This window comes from Hoplias malabaricus, chromosome Y (genome assembly GCF_029633855.1).
Source record: "Hoplias malabaricus isolate fHopMal1 chromosome Y, fHopMal1.hap1, whole genome shotgun sequence".
Taxonomy (NCBI): domain Eukaryota; kingdom Metazoa; phylum Chordata; class Actinopteri; order Characiformes; family Erythrinidae; genus Hoplias; species Hoplias malabaricus.
In genome coordinates, this window is record NC_089820.1 from 658,210 (window position 1) to 675,972 (window position 17,763).

The 17,763-nt window shown below is 37.7% G+C and overlaps 1 protein-coding gene across 1 annotated transcript in view; it reads right to left on the reverse strand.

Moving 5' to 3' along the window:
• The window catches only part of LOC136679581 (midkine-B-like), a 28,414-nt gene extending 15,515 nt beyond the window's left edge, over positions 1–12,899 (reverse strand). The window contains exon 1 of the mRNA XM_066658193.1: positions 12,744–12,899. The gene's annotated coding sequence lies outside the window, so the exon portion shown is untranslated. The remainder of the gene's footprint in view (positions 1–12,743) is intronic.
• Positions 12,900–17,763: the final 4,864 nt, after the last annotated feature.

Here is a 17,763-nt window from a genome sequence, read left to right on the forward strand (position 1 = left end):
TATGGATGGTGAAGTATAATTGAAATGAAAACAAGAAAATTAATAGCAGATACTGTTTTTTTCCATTTCTTTTTCCAAACCTGTGTGCAAATATCATGACAAAATTAAAAATGAAATGAAATGACTTCATTTGCAATATCATTTTACATGCGTCAGCACTGACAAAATTAAAAAAGCTTTTTGTCATTTTCAGAACTATGCTGGTATTACATGGTTAAATCTAAAGTGAAAAAGCTAATGAGAAAAAGAATAATAAGAGTCAAAATGAAAATTAAAATGAAATATGTATTTATGGTCTGTGTAAAATTTTAATTTTAAATACAGATATAAAAAATTAAAATGGATGGTTATTTGATTATTTCATACTCCAAATCCATATGATGTTAAAACAAACAAACAAACAAAAAGTATATATATATATTCATTCATTCATTATCTGTAACCGCTTACCCAATTCAGGGTCGCGGTGGGTCCAGAGCCTGCCCTGTGAAGGACTGGCGCCCCCTCCAGGGTGTATTCCCGCCTTGCGCCCAATGATTCCAGGTAGGCTCTGGACCCACCGCAACCCTGAACTGGATAAGGGTTACAGACAGTGAATGAATAAATGAATCTGCATTCGTGGATCAAGTCACTTGCATGTTTTCAGTGACATGTATTTGTTAATTTCTTCCCGAGTTCTTGGATTTTGAGACTTTCCTTTCGCATTTCACCCGATCCAAATACAAATGCAGCCTGATCCACAAATGTGGCCAGCAGGCAAACGAGCTACCGCTAGGTGGCACTTTTGTATCCTTCGGTGTTTCAGGACTAACCTATTACTCTCAGGGCCAGCAAAACAACCCCCTCTAGGCGGGACTATGACTCCATTGGCTGCTGCAGTAAATGATGGACAGCTAACTCTGGCTGCGGCCTGGCTAAATAAAAGTGATGACCAATGAGAAGCCGTGGGGTATCCGGCTGAGAGAGAGCATCCGTCTGTCTGAAACAAATCACATCTTAACAATCTAATCTCAAAAATAATGAACACAACGCGTCCCGTATCAGTCCAACACACAACATGGCGTTTAGTGTCCAAATACGGAAGGAGTATTTTATTTCACAACCCTAATCTAATTAGGGAAATTCTGCTGGACTTTAACATTGTTAAATTTAGGGCACATTCAAAAGCGCTCCACAGTGATCACCCTCTCCTAACTGTCTGTGATATGAAGCTGAATTCAGCGGCTTGGGTATGGAATCAGATTTTTGACATTTGTGCTCCATGACTTTTGCACGTGAGCTACGGGTTCTGCGCGTGCTCTCTCAGTTTTGTGTGCAAGCTGCACGAGTTATGTGCGAGAGCTCTGATCCCTGAGTTTTGCAAGCATTTTTGGCACAAACCTCTCGCGTGGGTGGGTTTTCTCAGGGGTGCCTTCCCATTTGCTAATGAATTTTTGAGTGACAACTCACTGCACTGAAGTTGTTCACATCTGCAGCAAGCGTGTGTTATTTGGCTTTGGGACTCCGCATGTGCCGAATATCATGCATTTGAACATTGCTAAATAGCTCTCATAGAATTTCCCCTTTCCTAATATTTAAACATATAGCCCATTTTTGCTTAAACTACATACTATTAGGACATTTTAAATTTTTATGTCACATCACCTGTTCTTGTTTATTAATATTAATAATACTTATTATTATAATTATTGCTGATTGTTAATAATTATTAATGATTTTTTTAAACGAATCATGTTAAATTTGCATTCTTAAAGGAACAGGGACATCTCTCACTTGTCTGTCATGTTTCTCTTTTCTCCGACCTCATGTAACACACATGAAATGAATATGAAATGCACATATGAAATTTGTTAAAAACAGATTCACTCTGTTGAATAGGTTCAATACGTTAGTACATTGGTTTCTGTACAGGAACTCAAGCACTCATAAAAAAAATATTTTACAAATAAACGCTAATTTGCTAGTATTAGCTAGTAATTGCTACATTAGCTAATAATGCTAATTTATTCTGTTTCATCCTGAGTAAACACAGACATCACTGTCCATTTACCTCATATCTACGAGAGTAAAATGTAAAAAAAGTTAAAAAAAAGTAAAATGTTTTTATTTTTTTAGACGGAACTACCTCATTGATATAATCGGATTTTGCAGGTATTTCAGCGTTTTAAAACAGTAAATCACAGAGAGTATTCGTGTTTATGTAAAATCCCCAGTGTGTCTCCACTGCTGAGCTGCAACGTAGAGTACGCATGCGCAGTCCAAAATACCTTGGACACCGAGTTGTCACTTAAAAATTCATTAGCCAATGGGAAGGCACCCCTGAGAAAACCCGACCACGCGAGAGGTTTGTGCCAAAACTGCTCGCAAAACTCAGGGATCAGGCGCACAAAACAGAACTCGAAGCCCTCGCGCAAAAAACTGAGAGAGCACGCGCAGAACTCATGGAGCACAAACATCAGAGCTGGATATTTTGTTTGCAAGTTTTATGTTTGTGATAATATTTTTGGGCAATACTTTTTGGGATCTTGTTCGAACTTCCACATTAAATTCTGTGCAAATGCTTCTCCATTTAAGTTGGCCCCACACGTCCTAAAACAACAATGTCATCTAGCGGTGGCTTGTTCTCCTGTTGGCCACATTTGTGGATCAGGCTGCATTTGTATTTGGAGCGGGTGAAATGCGAGAGGAAAATCTCAAAATCCAGAAACCATCGAGAGGAAATGAACAAATGCACGTCACCGAAAACACGTGAGTGACTTGATCCAACAATTTACAAACACATATTAAATTCGAGACTTAGACTTTACAAATATTTGCAAGGTAAATTTAAACAAATATATTTATTTTCGCATAAAATTGTGATATATCTATGAAAACCAAAAACATGTATTTATGAATGTAACGGTGTTTGTACACATTCCAGACCGTGAGACACAGACAGACTTCCAGTGAACCCAGGTGCTGTTATAACGTAAACTAAACACATCGTGGAACAGACAGGAAAACAAGCAACAACAGGGAAGCTACATGACTCATGAAAACTACAACATGACAGGGCGCCCACTTCAAAATAGGTAACTGAGCTACGTTCATCAGCGTGCTGCCCCCTGCATAATGCCACTCTGGGCAGCTACCCATGTGGCCTGAATGAAGATGAGACTGTCTTTTAGACTCTTAGACCAAATAGATTCTTTCACTTCAGATCTTAGTAATAGTTATTTTAAACTGGTATTTGCAAAATACATGGACAGATTATTTTGTCATTGTTCACTTTTTTTATTTATGTAAGTTTATGAATGTTTGTTCTCTCTGAAACAAATATATATGGAGTAAGATTACTTAATTTGTACATAAATATTTAATTTGTACACAAGTCTGTTGTGTGTATGTGTGTTTTGTACGAATACAACTTCAAAAATATACAGTTATAAAGACTTACGCATACTACTTGAATTATTACGGGTATGACTTCTAGATCATGAACACGAATTGAAAACTGAGAAAACACTGTCAGAAATACTTCACTGGACTCACAGGCAAAATGCATCGAGCCAACGACCAATTGATTCTATATACAGTAATCCCTCGCTATTTCGCGGTTCATCTTTCGCGGATTTGCTACTAGGGCTGCAACAACTAATCGATTAAATTGATTAAAATCGAGTGTTAAAATAGTTGGCAACTAATTTAATAATCGATTAGTTGGGTCTAAGTTATTATACATATAGGTACAGTTGCTACACCCTAATATGTGGCAGTAAGCCAACCAAAGTCGTGGCAGTAAAGCACCATTAAGCTGGATGCCTTAAGAAGGGAACCAATGCCATGCCTTGCACAGCTCAACTGACGAACTCTGGAAGAAGCGTTTGAAAAATGGCGGAGGTGGTCACAGCAGAGGATAATGTTAGCACATTATAATAATGTTAGTATGGCGGCACGGTGGCTTAGTGGTTAGCACGTTCGCCTCCCAGGGCTGGGTTCAAGTCCCATCTGGGTGGAGTTTCCATGTTCTCCCCGTGTCTGCATGGGTTTCCTCCGGGGTCTCCGGTTTCCTCCCACAGTCCAAAAACATGGAGGGTAGGTGAATTGGCTTCTGTCTAATAAATGTCCTGCTCTGTGAGTGAATGGGTGAATGGGACTCTATCCTGGGTGAAAACCTAGTGCCCGATGCAGTCCTCCAGGTGGACGGTCGTTCCTGGTCGAGAGTACGCTGTGCGCATTTGGCTGCCGCTTCTCGCCAGCGTGTGTGCCTTCAAGGAACAGCGTTAGGTGCAAAATCAGCACAGCTGATCTCGCATGGCACGGCAGCACAACATCACTACATGAGCACCTGAAAATGAAGCCTGTTGGAGCTGTGTGTGAAAGAGATTAAGTATAGTAAGTTCATTCTATTTTTCTCTCACTCAATGTTACTAGAGTCTGCTAGAGTGGTTAACCAACATTTGTTTTACATTTTTTTAATAATACATTTTAAAGCCTTTTTCAAGGTCTTTTCTGACTCGGGCATTGCGTGTTAGTGTTTGAGTATCACAGCCAAGTGTATATTTACATTTCATACACTGTTGTGTTATTAAATAATGTAAACACTAATTTTTAATAATGGTAGGTTGTGTGTTCCTTATACAATTACAACATTAGTTCTCTAAAATCTTAAATATCTTAACAATATCTGATCATATGTGTTAGTTGAATTTCCCTTTTATTCTCAGCACATGGCAGCATCACCCAATATCCATTTATGTAATTTCAATTTGCCTGCATTGTTGTCTGCATTTTAGATCAGTAATTATTAACTTTAAAAAGACATTTAAACTGTTTACCATCTGTAAATTCAATACTTGAATAGGAGTTTGTTTAACAATATAATACAAAAAAACAAAACAATATAAAGAAATGCTGGTTGCACATTATAAAAATAATAAATTATTTTTTTTTTACTCAATGTAGCATACATATAATTTTTTATGTGAGTTGTTGGAAACAAGTTTTGTACAAAGACAGTTTGGTTTATAAAATAAAATGCTGGAAATCAAATTTATCAAAAATATATCATTTACCAGTATTTCATACGTACAGTAAATGTATTGTTCATGTCCACATCCGAGTGAAATTTACTTACGCTAAATCACAGCGTAGGAATTACTCTACTAAAGAAACTGGTAGGATATCACATGTAGTTCCAGCTGAAAAACATTATAGAATGACTGTTTAATGCAAAGGGTGTGTTGTTAACAGTACAGGGAGGCTTTTAAAAGTCCAAATACTCACTAAATACATAATAAATCTTTCCTCTACTTTGCAGAAATTTGTTTTTCGCGGGTGGTCTTGAAACGCATCCCCCACCAAAAACGAGGGATCACTGTAGTGTGCACAGGGTCTGCTGCATCCTGTTTTGAACTAGTGGGAGAGGTTTCAAATGCAAGCTGGTGTCCCCTTGAGGCCAAAATAGTTTTTTTTTTACGATTATATAAACTTTACCTGGGTTAAAGTGTTTTTACATATTAGAGCCCTGTTTCTATGTTTTACTTTATTCTCATGTGGTAACTGATGAATATAGTGGATCATATTCCAGCTTGTTAGTTTCAGGATAATCTCAGAAAGTCAGTGATGCCAGGTTTATACAAGTTGTATAAGCACAGATATATTATAGTACTGGTGATTTGTTTTTCCCAAAATAAAGGATTACAGTTATTTCCTATAATATATAGAAATCTGAACACTTGACTCTGCATTAGGGCGGCACGGTGGCTTGGTGGTTAGCATCTTGGGTTCAAGTCCCATCTGGGTGGAGTTTCCATGTTCTCCCTGTGTCTGCATGGGTTTCCTCCGGGGTCTCCGGTTTCCTCCCACAGTCCAAAAACATGAAGGGTAGGTGAATTGGCTTCTGTAATAACTGTCCTGGTTTGTGAGTTAATGAGTGTGTATGTGTGTGAGTGAATGTGTGTGCCCAGATATGGATCGGCGCTCTGTCCTGGGTGAAATCCTAGTGCCCGATGCAGTCCTCGAGGTGGACGGTCGTTTCTGGTTGAAAGTACGCTGTGTGAGTTTGGCTGCCGCTTCTCGCCAGTGTGTGTGAATTGAGTGTTCTGAGCAGTGTAGATTGTAAAGCATCCTTGCGTATCTAGAAAGGCGCTATATAAGTGTAACGATAACTAACTAACTAATACTTGGTCAGTTCATAATCCCAAGAACCAGCCCATTGATTTGATGAATGATTTATAATTTTTGGATGACATTTATTTTTTGTACACATTATTAATTTCTATTCCCTTTGTACTTCTGCATTTTATTTGTGTTTTAAATTTGAAGCAGATTCCTCATTATTTGTCCAGATTTTACATAATTTTATTCTGCTCTGATGGAAAGAGGATAGTTCCAGCTTTCATATGAAACCTTCACCTTGTATCTGCCTTATAGAGTATGGAATATATGAAGTGAAGAACATGAAGATGCAAGTCTGGAACCACCAGTGTGTAAAAACTTTCAGTTAAGTTTGAAACAGAGAGATACTATATTCATGAAAAGGACACATTTATTAAACATCATATGAATTTATCTCATTTTATTTTGGTCAATTGATTTTACCTGTTTTTTTTTTTTTTGTGTTTTTTTTGTAATTTTTCCTGTATGTGCAATATGAAGCTTTTGTGCCTGGAGCATTAATAATAATAATAATAATAATCTAAAAAAATAACATAATATATTTTTCTGTGGTTCAATTATAGTGCTTGATAACAGAATCATTCCCATGTTCATTATCTATGATTAAAACTATGAGCAGGCAAACCATATTTAATTTCATGAAACTTAATTTAAAGATGATTTTATAATTCATTAAAAATAAAACGCAATCTCCCACCACGTTAAATTATAATGCTAAAACAGTATACGTACAAGTCTTTAATTTCACACAAACTGATAATACATACATGGCCAAGAAGAGTCTAAGAGTTTGGGACTTTTATTTTAACTGCAGAGAGCCGCTAAAGAACAGGTGATCACTGACCAATGAGGTGTAATGTGTGCTTTAAGCCCGCCCACATTTCCCAATCAAACTAATGAACCGTATACAAAACACGGACTGAATTCATGTTTCTGTCTTCATGTGTTCAAACTGAAAATGAATAAATGTGCCATTTTTTTTCATTTCTCCCATTCTCCATTTAGTCCAAGGACCTAATAAAAATTAACTAATAAAATTTACACAGACCCTACTGCCGCCACTAGTTCAAAACAAGACGCAGCAGACCATGCATGCACACGATATTGAATCGATTGGTTGTCTGGTCAATGCATTTTGCCTGTGAGTCCAGTGATTTTTGACAGTGTTTTTTTTTCACTTTTCAATTCGTGTTCATAATCTAAAAGTCGTACTAATAATTCAAGTCATATACGTAAGCTTTTTTAATCGTATATTTTATTTTTTATAAGTATTCATACAACACACACACAACAGACTTTTGTGTACAACTTAAATATATATGTATGAATGTAGATAAGCATGCACATGTTTATTTTTTACAGTAATCTCACTCCATAAAGATGCTGGTATCTGCTTGTAAATGCTGTTGTGCACTGAGACTATTTTTCATTCATAAGTTTTATACAAAGTTGATTTTTATTGCCTGTGGACATTCATTTAGTTGATATGATATGATATTTATTTAAAATAAGTTCACTGCAGAATGCAAACAGCAGAGACATTGCAGACAATAAACTGCTAAATGAATGTTAATGAATGAATATAAGTTAAGCAGTTTTGTATTATTATTATTAATTAAATTGTATTTTATCAACCAAAAAGAAAGAAAGACAACAAACATTATGATATATGATATATATGGCATTGTATATTGGCAATCTGTCATCCTGCTCTTTACATATTGGCATTAGTTGACCTGTATATGAGAACTTTAAAATAAGGGTTAAAATAAGGGTTAAGAAAAGGGATTTGAAAAGGGAATTGAGAATTTGAAAAGCTCCTAACAGCCCAGAGTTATCTTCGTCCTCTAGTTCATTTCTATTCATTCACAATGGACTTTCCTTGCCACTGGGTACGGCTGACCCTAAAGGCCACTGGCCGTGGAAGGCAAACTCAGTTTTGTGGGCAAGCATCAGCCAGCAGGAGGCTGTCACACTCTCCCTCTTTCTCTCTCTGTCCTTTAAAATCACATTCACAGTCATGTTCCTGCAGAAAGATCTGGCTCTTTCACCTAAGACTTGTTGCCAAAAAAAACTTTACAGCCAGCAGCAAAAAAGCCCTCTCGTACTCTCCATCTCTCTCTCTCTCTCAGCAGAGACAAATGCATTAGTGCCTTAGCTCTCCTTTAAAACAGTCCATAAATATATTCTATTGACCCACTAAATCCAGCTCTTCCCTCTGAAACACTAATTAAGTGTCAGTTGCTTGCTGAAGCATGACTAAAGCCACCCCCAAAACACCCCCCGCCCCTGCCTCTCAGGCCCAAAAATTTCATCCCCAACCCAGCACCCCCTCTGCCCCAACTCCTTCTTTCCAACCCTCAAAATTCCTCTTCTCCCTTTCTCTATATCTTCTTCACACTTTCTTTACAAATTATCTTCCACTCCTCTTGCTCTTTTTGCAAACTATTGTTCCAGTGAAGAACACACAAAAATTTTAGTCCAGAAGGATGAAAGAGTGTGTGTGTGCGTGAGAGAGAGTGTCCCCAGGCTGCACTTTGTATGTGAGAGCTAAAGCTCAACAAGGCTGTTCTGACCCACAAAGTCATACACACACACACACACACACACGCTCTAGGGTAGCTATTATCACACACACAGAGGAATGCGGGACGGCTGGACACACACTTTTCTTCTCACACAGGCACACGCACACACACACACACATTTATTTTCTCCTCTCTTAACCTATTTTCTTATGTTTTTTTCACTCAGTTTCAGGGCCCATGAAGGACTGATTTGTGTGTGTGTGAGAGACAGAGAGAGTCTGGGGATGTGTAGCACTTGCTGTATGACCAGCTGGAATTAAAACTTATTTACATAACGGAGGCAATAACACAAAGCTGTGACCCAGTTTGCTGTTCTGGGGCATATGGCACAGTTTGCATGCTCATCAGTCTGGCTTTGGCTCTAAAGTGCTCCATTCAGAGGTTTAAAAACCCATCTTACTGCCGTTGTGTTGGGGCACAAATCTCAGCTTAAGTTATAACAATTTCATGAATAAGTAAAAAGCAAATGTGCTTGGTGAGATGATTCAAGCATCCCACTATATTCTCTAGAGGTATTGTGATATTTGATGCTGAAAGCATGTGGTACAAACTTGACACACAGTACTGTGCAAAAGACAGGGACCACCATCATTTATTTAATTTCCAGTTACATTAAAGGACTCTAGGAAGTATTGTTTTAACATATGATTATTGTGATGCTCCACTTAGTTATAATTGGGAGAGTAGAGCCTCTGTCGTTGCTACTCTGGCCTCAGCACTGCAGAAACGGAACTATGTAACTTTTGGAGTAGGGTAGAAAACCATGCCTGCTGTCCCTCTTGATAAATTTAGTATTTACTTAGTTTTTATATTAAATGTGTTTTCAAAACAATCTGAAGCTCCCAAGAAGTGACCAGTTTTGTTGACATAAATTAGTCTAGCCTTGAACTATATTAACTAACATAAGGTTTACAGTAAGGGTTTAAAATTGAGCATGATGTGGTGCCGACTTAGTGTGGGAAACTAAGTATGTTATTCAGTATGTATCGTTACACATTACCAAATATATAAAAATAATTTATTGTCTACTGATACTGGGAAACATGCTACTACTGTAGGTATACCTAATGTAAATATATTTAATACTGTCATTACTGAACTAGCATTGTTTCTAGCATAGGCAATAAATCTTCTAGGTCTACTTCAGCATGCTCAACTGCAGAGAGATGGGTATGCATACAGGGAGGAGCAGAAAGACAAGGAATGGTGAGATGTGTCTGGGCAAGGAGAGACAGGCACCAAACTGAAACCAGCTGTTGCAGCAGTTTCATCAGTACATTTTCTGAAAACTTTACCTGGGCCAAGTCATAAATCCATGTATTTCATCCTAGCTATGCATGCAAAAAAGAAAAAAAAAGACAACAGACCCTTAAAAATCTACATTGAAAGAAGAATAATTGTTTAAAAGAAAGCAGTGAACTTTATAAGTGCTTCTCTATCTCTTCTCTCTCACTTTGATGCACACATACAAGACATCTCAGAAAAGCAAAGAAAAAACAAAATACTGACCCATCCGCATACATACAAACACACTCAGGGAAAACAAAGACCCCTGTCTCCCTATGTAGCTCACTTCTTTCTTCAGAGAGAACAAGTAGAAGTGCTTTAAATCCATCAGAGTAGAATCACTTTTATTCCACCACTAAAGCATTTATGCCCTTTGGGTTCAGACCTCCGTGTAAGCAAAAGAATATCACCAGTACTGAGTGTAACTACTCATTATGGTCTGTCCAAGCCCCAACAAGTTTCTGTCTGAGGGCCCAGACCCAGATTTTTTTTAAATAACCAGTATAAAGCAACCATAAACCTATGACCGTGGACAACAATGAAAATATCTTTTACTCTTTATAAAACATACTAATAGTACACTTAAAATGTTACAAATTGCATTAAGTGTAATATAATGTTGTAATAATAATGCTACATCCTATACAATTATGATATATCCTTAAAATTCCTTAGGATTTATAACACTACCCTTTTTTGTTCTCCACTAGGATAGGGATCAGACTGGCCTGCTCTTTGTTCCAACTTTTGTAATTATTATTGAAAAAAGCACTGGCTGTATAATAGGATGGTCTGGAACGGACAGAAACAAGCATAGGTTAGACGGGTTTAAAGCCAGTTTTGAAGCTTTGGAACCATGTTCTTTGCAGTGATTTAGAACCATTCAATACCATGTGGATTAGTTTTGTGATGCACATGGCTGAATACAATCAACTTGTCACCTTGGTGTTCTGAAATACAGCATGATGCTTTACCTTGTTTTTTTTTGTTTGTTTTTTTTTCCCCTCTGTGTATGGAAACATGTACACACTCAGAGTGAGACAGGGAAATGCTCTCTATTATTTCCACTGACCCCTTCCACCCCAACAAAAGCCATTAAAAAAGGGTCCTGAATTTCTAGTTAGGTATACCAAAAACTGCACGCATGAAAGTATGCTTCTGTTTCCTTCAGTTCTGCTTTGAGGGGAGAAAAAAGGCCTGCTTAGCATCAGAAGAGGAAAAGTGGAGAAATGGACAAGGGAAGGGGTCTGCATGGGTACTGCTCAGGTGAAAAGGTCTAGGGCTAAAGAAAAGAGAGAGAGAGCGTTGCATTCTATCTCTCTCTTTTTCTCCACCCTGACCCTTTGACACAGCTTGCCTTAATCAGCCCATTCAAGTCAAGAGGGAGTGAATGCAGCTAAGTGCATTAATCACACAAAACTCTCCACAACTTCAAAACATGTCTCTATGTTAAAACCGAATGATTTATACTATGGAGGAAGACAAGTCCCTAAAATGTGAAGGTGTATATTGATTATGGTCCTCACAGAGTGTGTGAAACCAAGTTCATGCATACACAGGCATATTGCTGTGTGTATTCCTGTTTGGGAAGTGGCCTGCTGTTTTATGGCAGTATTTGCTATGCCTTTGGAGAAAAGAAAATAGGAAATTCAGAGCCAGATCTTATTTCAATCTTCCTACGCTACCATTTTTCTTCTTCTAAACTTAAGCACACTTAAATGGATTCAAATGATTTGTGTTACTATATCAGTGTCAGGAAAGTTTACTTTGATTATGAATGATGAGAAAGCATTTTATAAAGCATGAACATTAAAAATAAACACATTAACATAAAAAAAAAACCTATAGGCTATCCTCCAGCTCTAAAACAAATATTTTAATAGCTGGATAGCTCACTGTAGTTTTTTTAGTTTCATATGAAACTGTTATTACATTATATATAATACACACACATTAGCCATTATTTATGTTGAAAAGCTACAGTGTACTAATGTAATCCTGAAAAAAAAGCATGATTCCAGATTGATCATAAAATTATGATTATTCTTATGGTTATTTTGAATGGTAATATATGGATGGTGAATTGGCCAATCACCATCCAATTTCAACAAGTTTCAATGATCAACTGAACGTACAAACCTAATGAATTGCATTGTTCTATCTCAGCTACTGAATTATGCGCGTGCACACACACACACACACACACACACATATATATATATATATATATATAAATATTTTGGTGGAATTTTGGCGAAAGGCCAAGATGTTGTTCTTTCTTCTTGCTGTAACTTCTGCTCTCATCATCTCCCTTTATTGAGAAGGAAAGTCCTTCTTCCTTCCTGAACATTTATCCCAAAAATAAATAAATAATAAATAGATGAATAACTAAATAAACAAACGTTTGACATGGCGTTTTCAACCAGTGAAAATTTTTCTCTCGGTGTAAGTAATGACAAGCAAAGCACAAACTCCAAATGCAAATTTGTTCATTAGTTTCCGCCGAACTTGTTTTGAAAAGTAGCAGGACGGTTATCTGGCGAAATATCTCTTCCCTTAGAACTTCCGTCAGCTTCGCTCAACTTTTAATCACGGTTTCAGTTAGAGACCTCGAAACACATACGGTACCAAAAAAGTTCCATCACCGGATTTTAGTTACTTTCTGTGGAAATAGTGAACTTTGCGTGTTTTCTGTGTGTAACTTACTCGTTCACTATTGTTCGAGGTCCACACACACACAGAGGAAGTTTAGTCGCTCTCCTGCATCCGCGCTCAGACTCACGGCAGCGTCTCCGGTTCTCCAAAATATTCAGGACTTTGCTGTCGACCCCCAACGCCCTCCGGGTTTAAACGGGCCATGCAGTAGCGTCACGCCCGACGTCACCGGATGCCATCCACTGGTGAGTTCTGGACTGAACCGAAACTCGACCCAAATGTCCAGCACCGTGTTAGGACTCAGTAGACCCGTACATGTGATTCGGAGTTGTTCTCCATTGTTCTTCATTCTAAGAATGTATTAAATGTTTTTTTATGCTTGTTTTTCCGATGTTTGCAGTTATAGCTAAGTGGTCCACACACCTAGAGACTCTCTGACAAAGTTACATCTATCTTTAATTTATTTTTTAATTTATTTATTTCTCTATTACTGCTACATCTAACTAGAGAACAACCATGGAACAGCCAAAAGACATTTTAGACACTTAATTAAACAATAGTACCTAAGAAAATGTGTCTTTCTCTTGCATTACGCAATCTGAGACATTCATCTGATGCACAGAAATATGGTATAAATTGTGCAATGAAGTGTACAACACTGGTACCCAACTGTCTATTCTTCATGCTGGGCCTTTTATACAATAGTATAGAGTGAGTCGTATTTATCACATATAATTAGAACAGCACCACAAAATGGCTGACATTTTAAATATCACACTATTGGGGAGTGATTCTGAATGTTGGTCTACATACAGCTCACTGAGGCAAAAATATTCTTATGTTTACACTTTATGTCAGAATGATCATAGATATTTTTACTCATGAGTGTCTTCTGAGGTTTGTGAGTTTAATCGTAAAACCATTTGCTAGCCCTCTATAGTCTTTTGAATTGGAAAAAAACTCCAGTGTCTGCGCATAGCCTTGGCTCAGTAAATGTGGGGAAAAACTAAGGGTCACTGCCCAAAATTGTTCAGGGGTTTTCTCTGTGCATTGCTGACTGTATCACAAGAAATGGCATATGGAAGCATTTTGATTATGACCTCCTAACCTTAAAGCTGTAAAAGTGTTGAGGGTTTTGGCTCTATTTCTGCTCCTTAGGTGCAGATTGACTTATATTTGTTGTTACACATTACTTAAGTTTAAATTCGGGAGACTGCTAAATGCATTAACGTAAAAACATGTACCGAATGTGCTACAAAACTAATCAGCTCGAGATGCAAAGTGTCTGATTTAAAACAAACAGGATGGGGGTTTTATAGTGTGAACTATTTGATTGACTACATTACAATAATTTTCATTAAAGAAACACAAGGTTATATTTGGCATTTTTGCTCCTGGGCACATCCTATAGAGTGTAATTCACGTTTACAGCACTGTTCTGAAATCAAGAGGGAGGAATAGGATGGTTTACTAACCACCTCCAAATGTTACATACTGCAATTTCTGCAGTTCTTAGCTTCAGGTAGCAAAAACTGAATCTCAGAAAAGCTCTAATTCAATTACAGGACAGCGAATCATCACAAATCAGTACAAATGCTACCTAGTGCTACTTTAAGATGAACTGTACTCAGCATTTTACCAAATAATGGTAATATGTAATATGTTGTATTTTTGTCTGCTTTGTTACTGTCACTATCGGTGATTCTATGAAGGCTTTAAATTTGTCATTGGAAAATTGTTGTGTGGATTTAATTACATTCCACCGTAAGAACATTAGTGAGGTCAGGTACATGTGTTAGACGACTAGTTTGGGACAAAAAATGCTGTAACTCAGACTTATCCCATAAGTTCTAATTGGAACACCACTCCAGAAAACACATTTCTACTACAGTCCAGTGCCTAGTTCCCTTCTAGCCACTCTTAGCTTAATGCCATTAGATTTATGTGCAGCTGCTCCAGAGAGTCCATTTCATTTTGTGCTTTCCTGTGGAGATTATACACTGACTCATCACTGGATTTTAACACCTACCTGGTATATACACTGTTGTGCTAGTTCAAGTGGATCAGACACAGCAGAGCTGCTAGAATTTTTTTCGGAAAATTACTGTAGATTTAGTGATTGTTCAATGCACATTTGGTGTACTTTATGTAAGATGATTTCATATGAAAGAGGAATGTATACACATACAGTATATGAGGTGTCTACTGTGGCTGGCTTAGAAGATTAGAAACAAGCTGACGTTTATGGTTCTGATGTAAGCACATGAACCAGAGTGGAATCTGAAAGTGCCAAAAAGTTTTATATAAACAATATATAAAACAAAACAGCAATAAAAAAAAAAAGATAAAAGTAACACTTGTTCAAATTTTTTTTTTTCTTTTTTATTTCTTTTACTTCTTAGCTGTGTATTTTTTCCAGCTGTGATAAGTAGCTAAAATGGATTAACAAATACTCATCTTCCCCTCAAATTTAATCACATCATTGTATTGATAAAGGTTTTCTATGGAAATAATACAAACTGTGTCCACAGTAAATGCATTATAATCATTAAAATAGGTGTCTGAAAACATGTGAAAACATCAATTTTTATTACAATTGTGTCATGGGAATATATCTTGATTATAGAATTTGTGTAGCTCTCCCTTTCATTCCCACAGAGTGAACTAGTGTCCTTTAAGGAGGAATGCACTTTATTCCACTGAAAGAAAACAAAAACCCAACAAGTCAAAACTATTTGAGTTTTCCTTGGCTTGAACTGTCGTTGTGTGGAATTATTTATCACTCAGGAGAACAAGTATCCATTGTTGGAGAAAATGAAGCCACAAAGGGTCCACGATAGTGTGAAGGACCCCCCACTCTAAAAAGGACAAAACAAGAAAGAAAAAATGAGTACAAAGGAATGGAGGGGGAGTGAGGGATAGGCGAAGCAAGAAAAGAAGGCTTAGAATTTGTGGGGTTAATATCTGCTCTTTCTAGCCTGCTAGAGAGGAAAGACCTCCTCCATGTTCTCCACAGTGCAACCTCTGTTCCACATCACAGCACCGGATGGGATCATTCCAACCCCCTACACACACACACACACACACACGCATATATCTGAGGTTCTCTCATGAGAAACCAGACTAAATAGGTGAAAGGTGAGTGTCTGTGTGATTAAGAATCCGGGAAAAGTGTCTGAGCAAATAAATGTTCAAAATTTCTAAAGGGAGTAACCTATACAAAGACTGTCATCATTAATTTATTAATTCATTCATATTCTGTAATTCATTTAGTTCAGGACAGAGGTGGGTCTGGAGCCTACCAGGTGTCATTAGACACAAGGCAGGATCACACACAGTACTTTTCCATCAACGAGGAACTGGAGCGGTTCCAGTTTGCCAACTAAATTTGGAATCGTTCAGCGCGTTTCCACCAACAAAATCTGGTTCACGAACCAGAAAAGTTAATTCCCAACTGGAACTAAAGAAGAGAAGGTTTTTCAGCACGACCCATGACATTATCCATGGGCGTGTCGAGGTTCAGTATCTCAAGAAAGAGCTCAGAGATTCAAATACATCGTTATCACGCAGTAGAGCTGGACTCGGTAATTTACAATATTTCATATAAATAAATAATAGGAAATAAAACAGGAACACGCTCCGTTTTTGTGTGTTTCTGGTGCTGTTAGGCACGATACCATGCTCATTGGTCAGAACCGTGGCTCTTGGTTACGTTTCTCCGCTGTTCACAACCTCAGCAGGATGGGTCTGAACTCGGCAACATTTACACACAAATTATATCTCACTCTGGTCTGACTCCATGATAAACAAAGAATAAACAATGACCCTGTTGTGACTCTAACAGATTATCTTTAGCACTGGTGCTGTATTCAGCCACAGCGATGCCCCACGCTGGTGAAGTATTCCCCTCTAAACATGTAGAAATGCAGGCCAGTTCACTGGAAAGAACCAAGGTTCCAAGAATCAGGAAAAGAACCTGTTCAAGAACCAGAGTTCTTTTGGTGGAAAAGCGCTAACACTGGACAGGGCACCAGTTCATTACAGGGCATAAAACACTTGGACACTTGTCAATAGGCAATCCAGCTATCATCAAATGGTTTTGGACTGTGGGAGGAAACTGGTATCCGGAGGAAACTTACACAGAAACAGGGAGAGCACACCAATCTCCTCATAGACAGTAACCAGAGGCAGGGAATGATCCCACAACCCCAGAACCCTGGAGCTGTGTGGCACCAACATTACTTGCAGCATACACCATATTGCCCAAAGACTATAATCACTATTATAAAAAAAAAACTATGTTTTAATAATGCAATGCTATGCAATAGCCAGGAACCCCATTTCATTTATTTAATTTCAAGTCAAAATGGCTATTAAATAAGTTTTTTTTTCATATTCAGAAAATAAGTATAAAACATATGACACACAAATCTCAGCAAGATACTTTTTTTCAGTATCTACTGCATACATCTCTATTGGGATATTTCCATTATGTAGTGGTAGGAACTACAAAAGTGATCCAAGAATGGACAAAATGTGAACCGCGGTTAAGGTTATGGATACTAAATGTGATGTGGTACAACGGGAGTAAAGGGGTCAGCATGGTCACTCAACCCCATATGCAGAAAGCTGAAATACACTTTGTGTTCTGGTTCTTTCTATAAGAACCATTCTGCAATTTGTACTATAGAAGCCTGTTCGTTGGGTCTGACCAAGCAGGTTAGCCTTCACGTCACACCATCTATGAGCCAAATTCAATTAATTGTCTTTCCTGGGACCGGTTTAACTAAGTACTCACCACTGCATACTGGGACCAGCACACATGACCTGTCATTTTAGAGAGGCTTTGACCAATACAACATGGCTGCCACAATGTTGACCTTGTCAGTGGCTTAAATCCTTACGTTTGCCCATTTTTTATGCATTCCAACACATCAACTTAATAAACTCTCACTTGCTGCCTAATATATCACACTCCTTGACAGGGGCCAGTGTAAAAAAAATAAATAAAAAAAAGTAAATAAAAAATTCCATATTATTACATTAACTTTTTGGTCAGTTTAATCTTGTG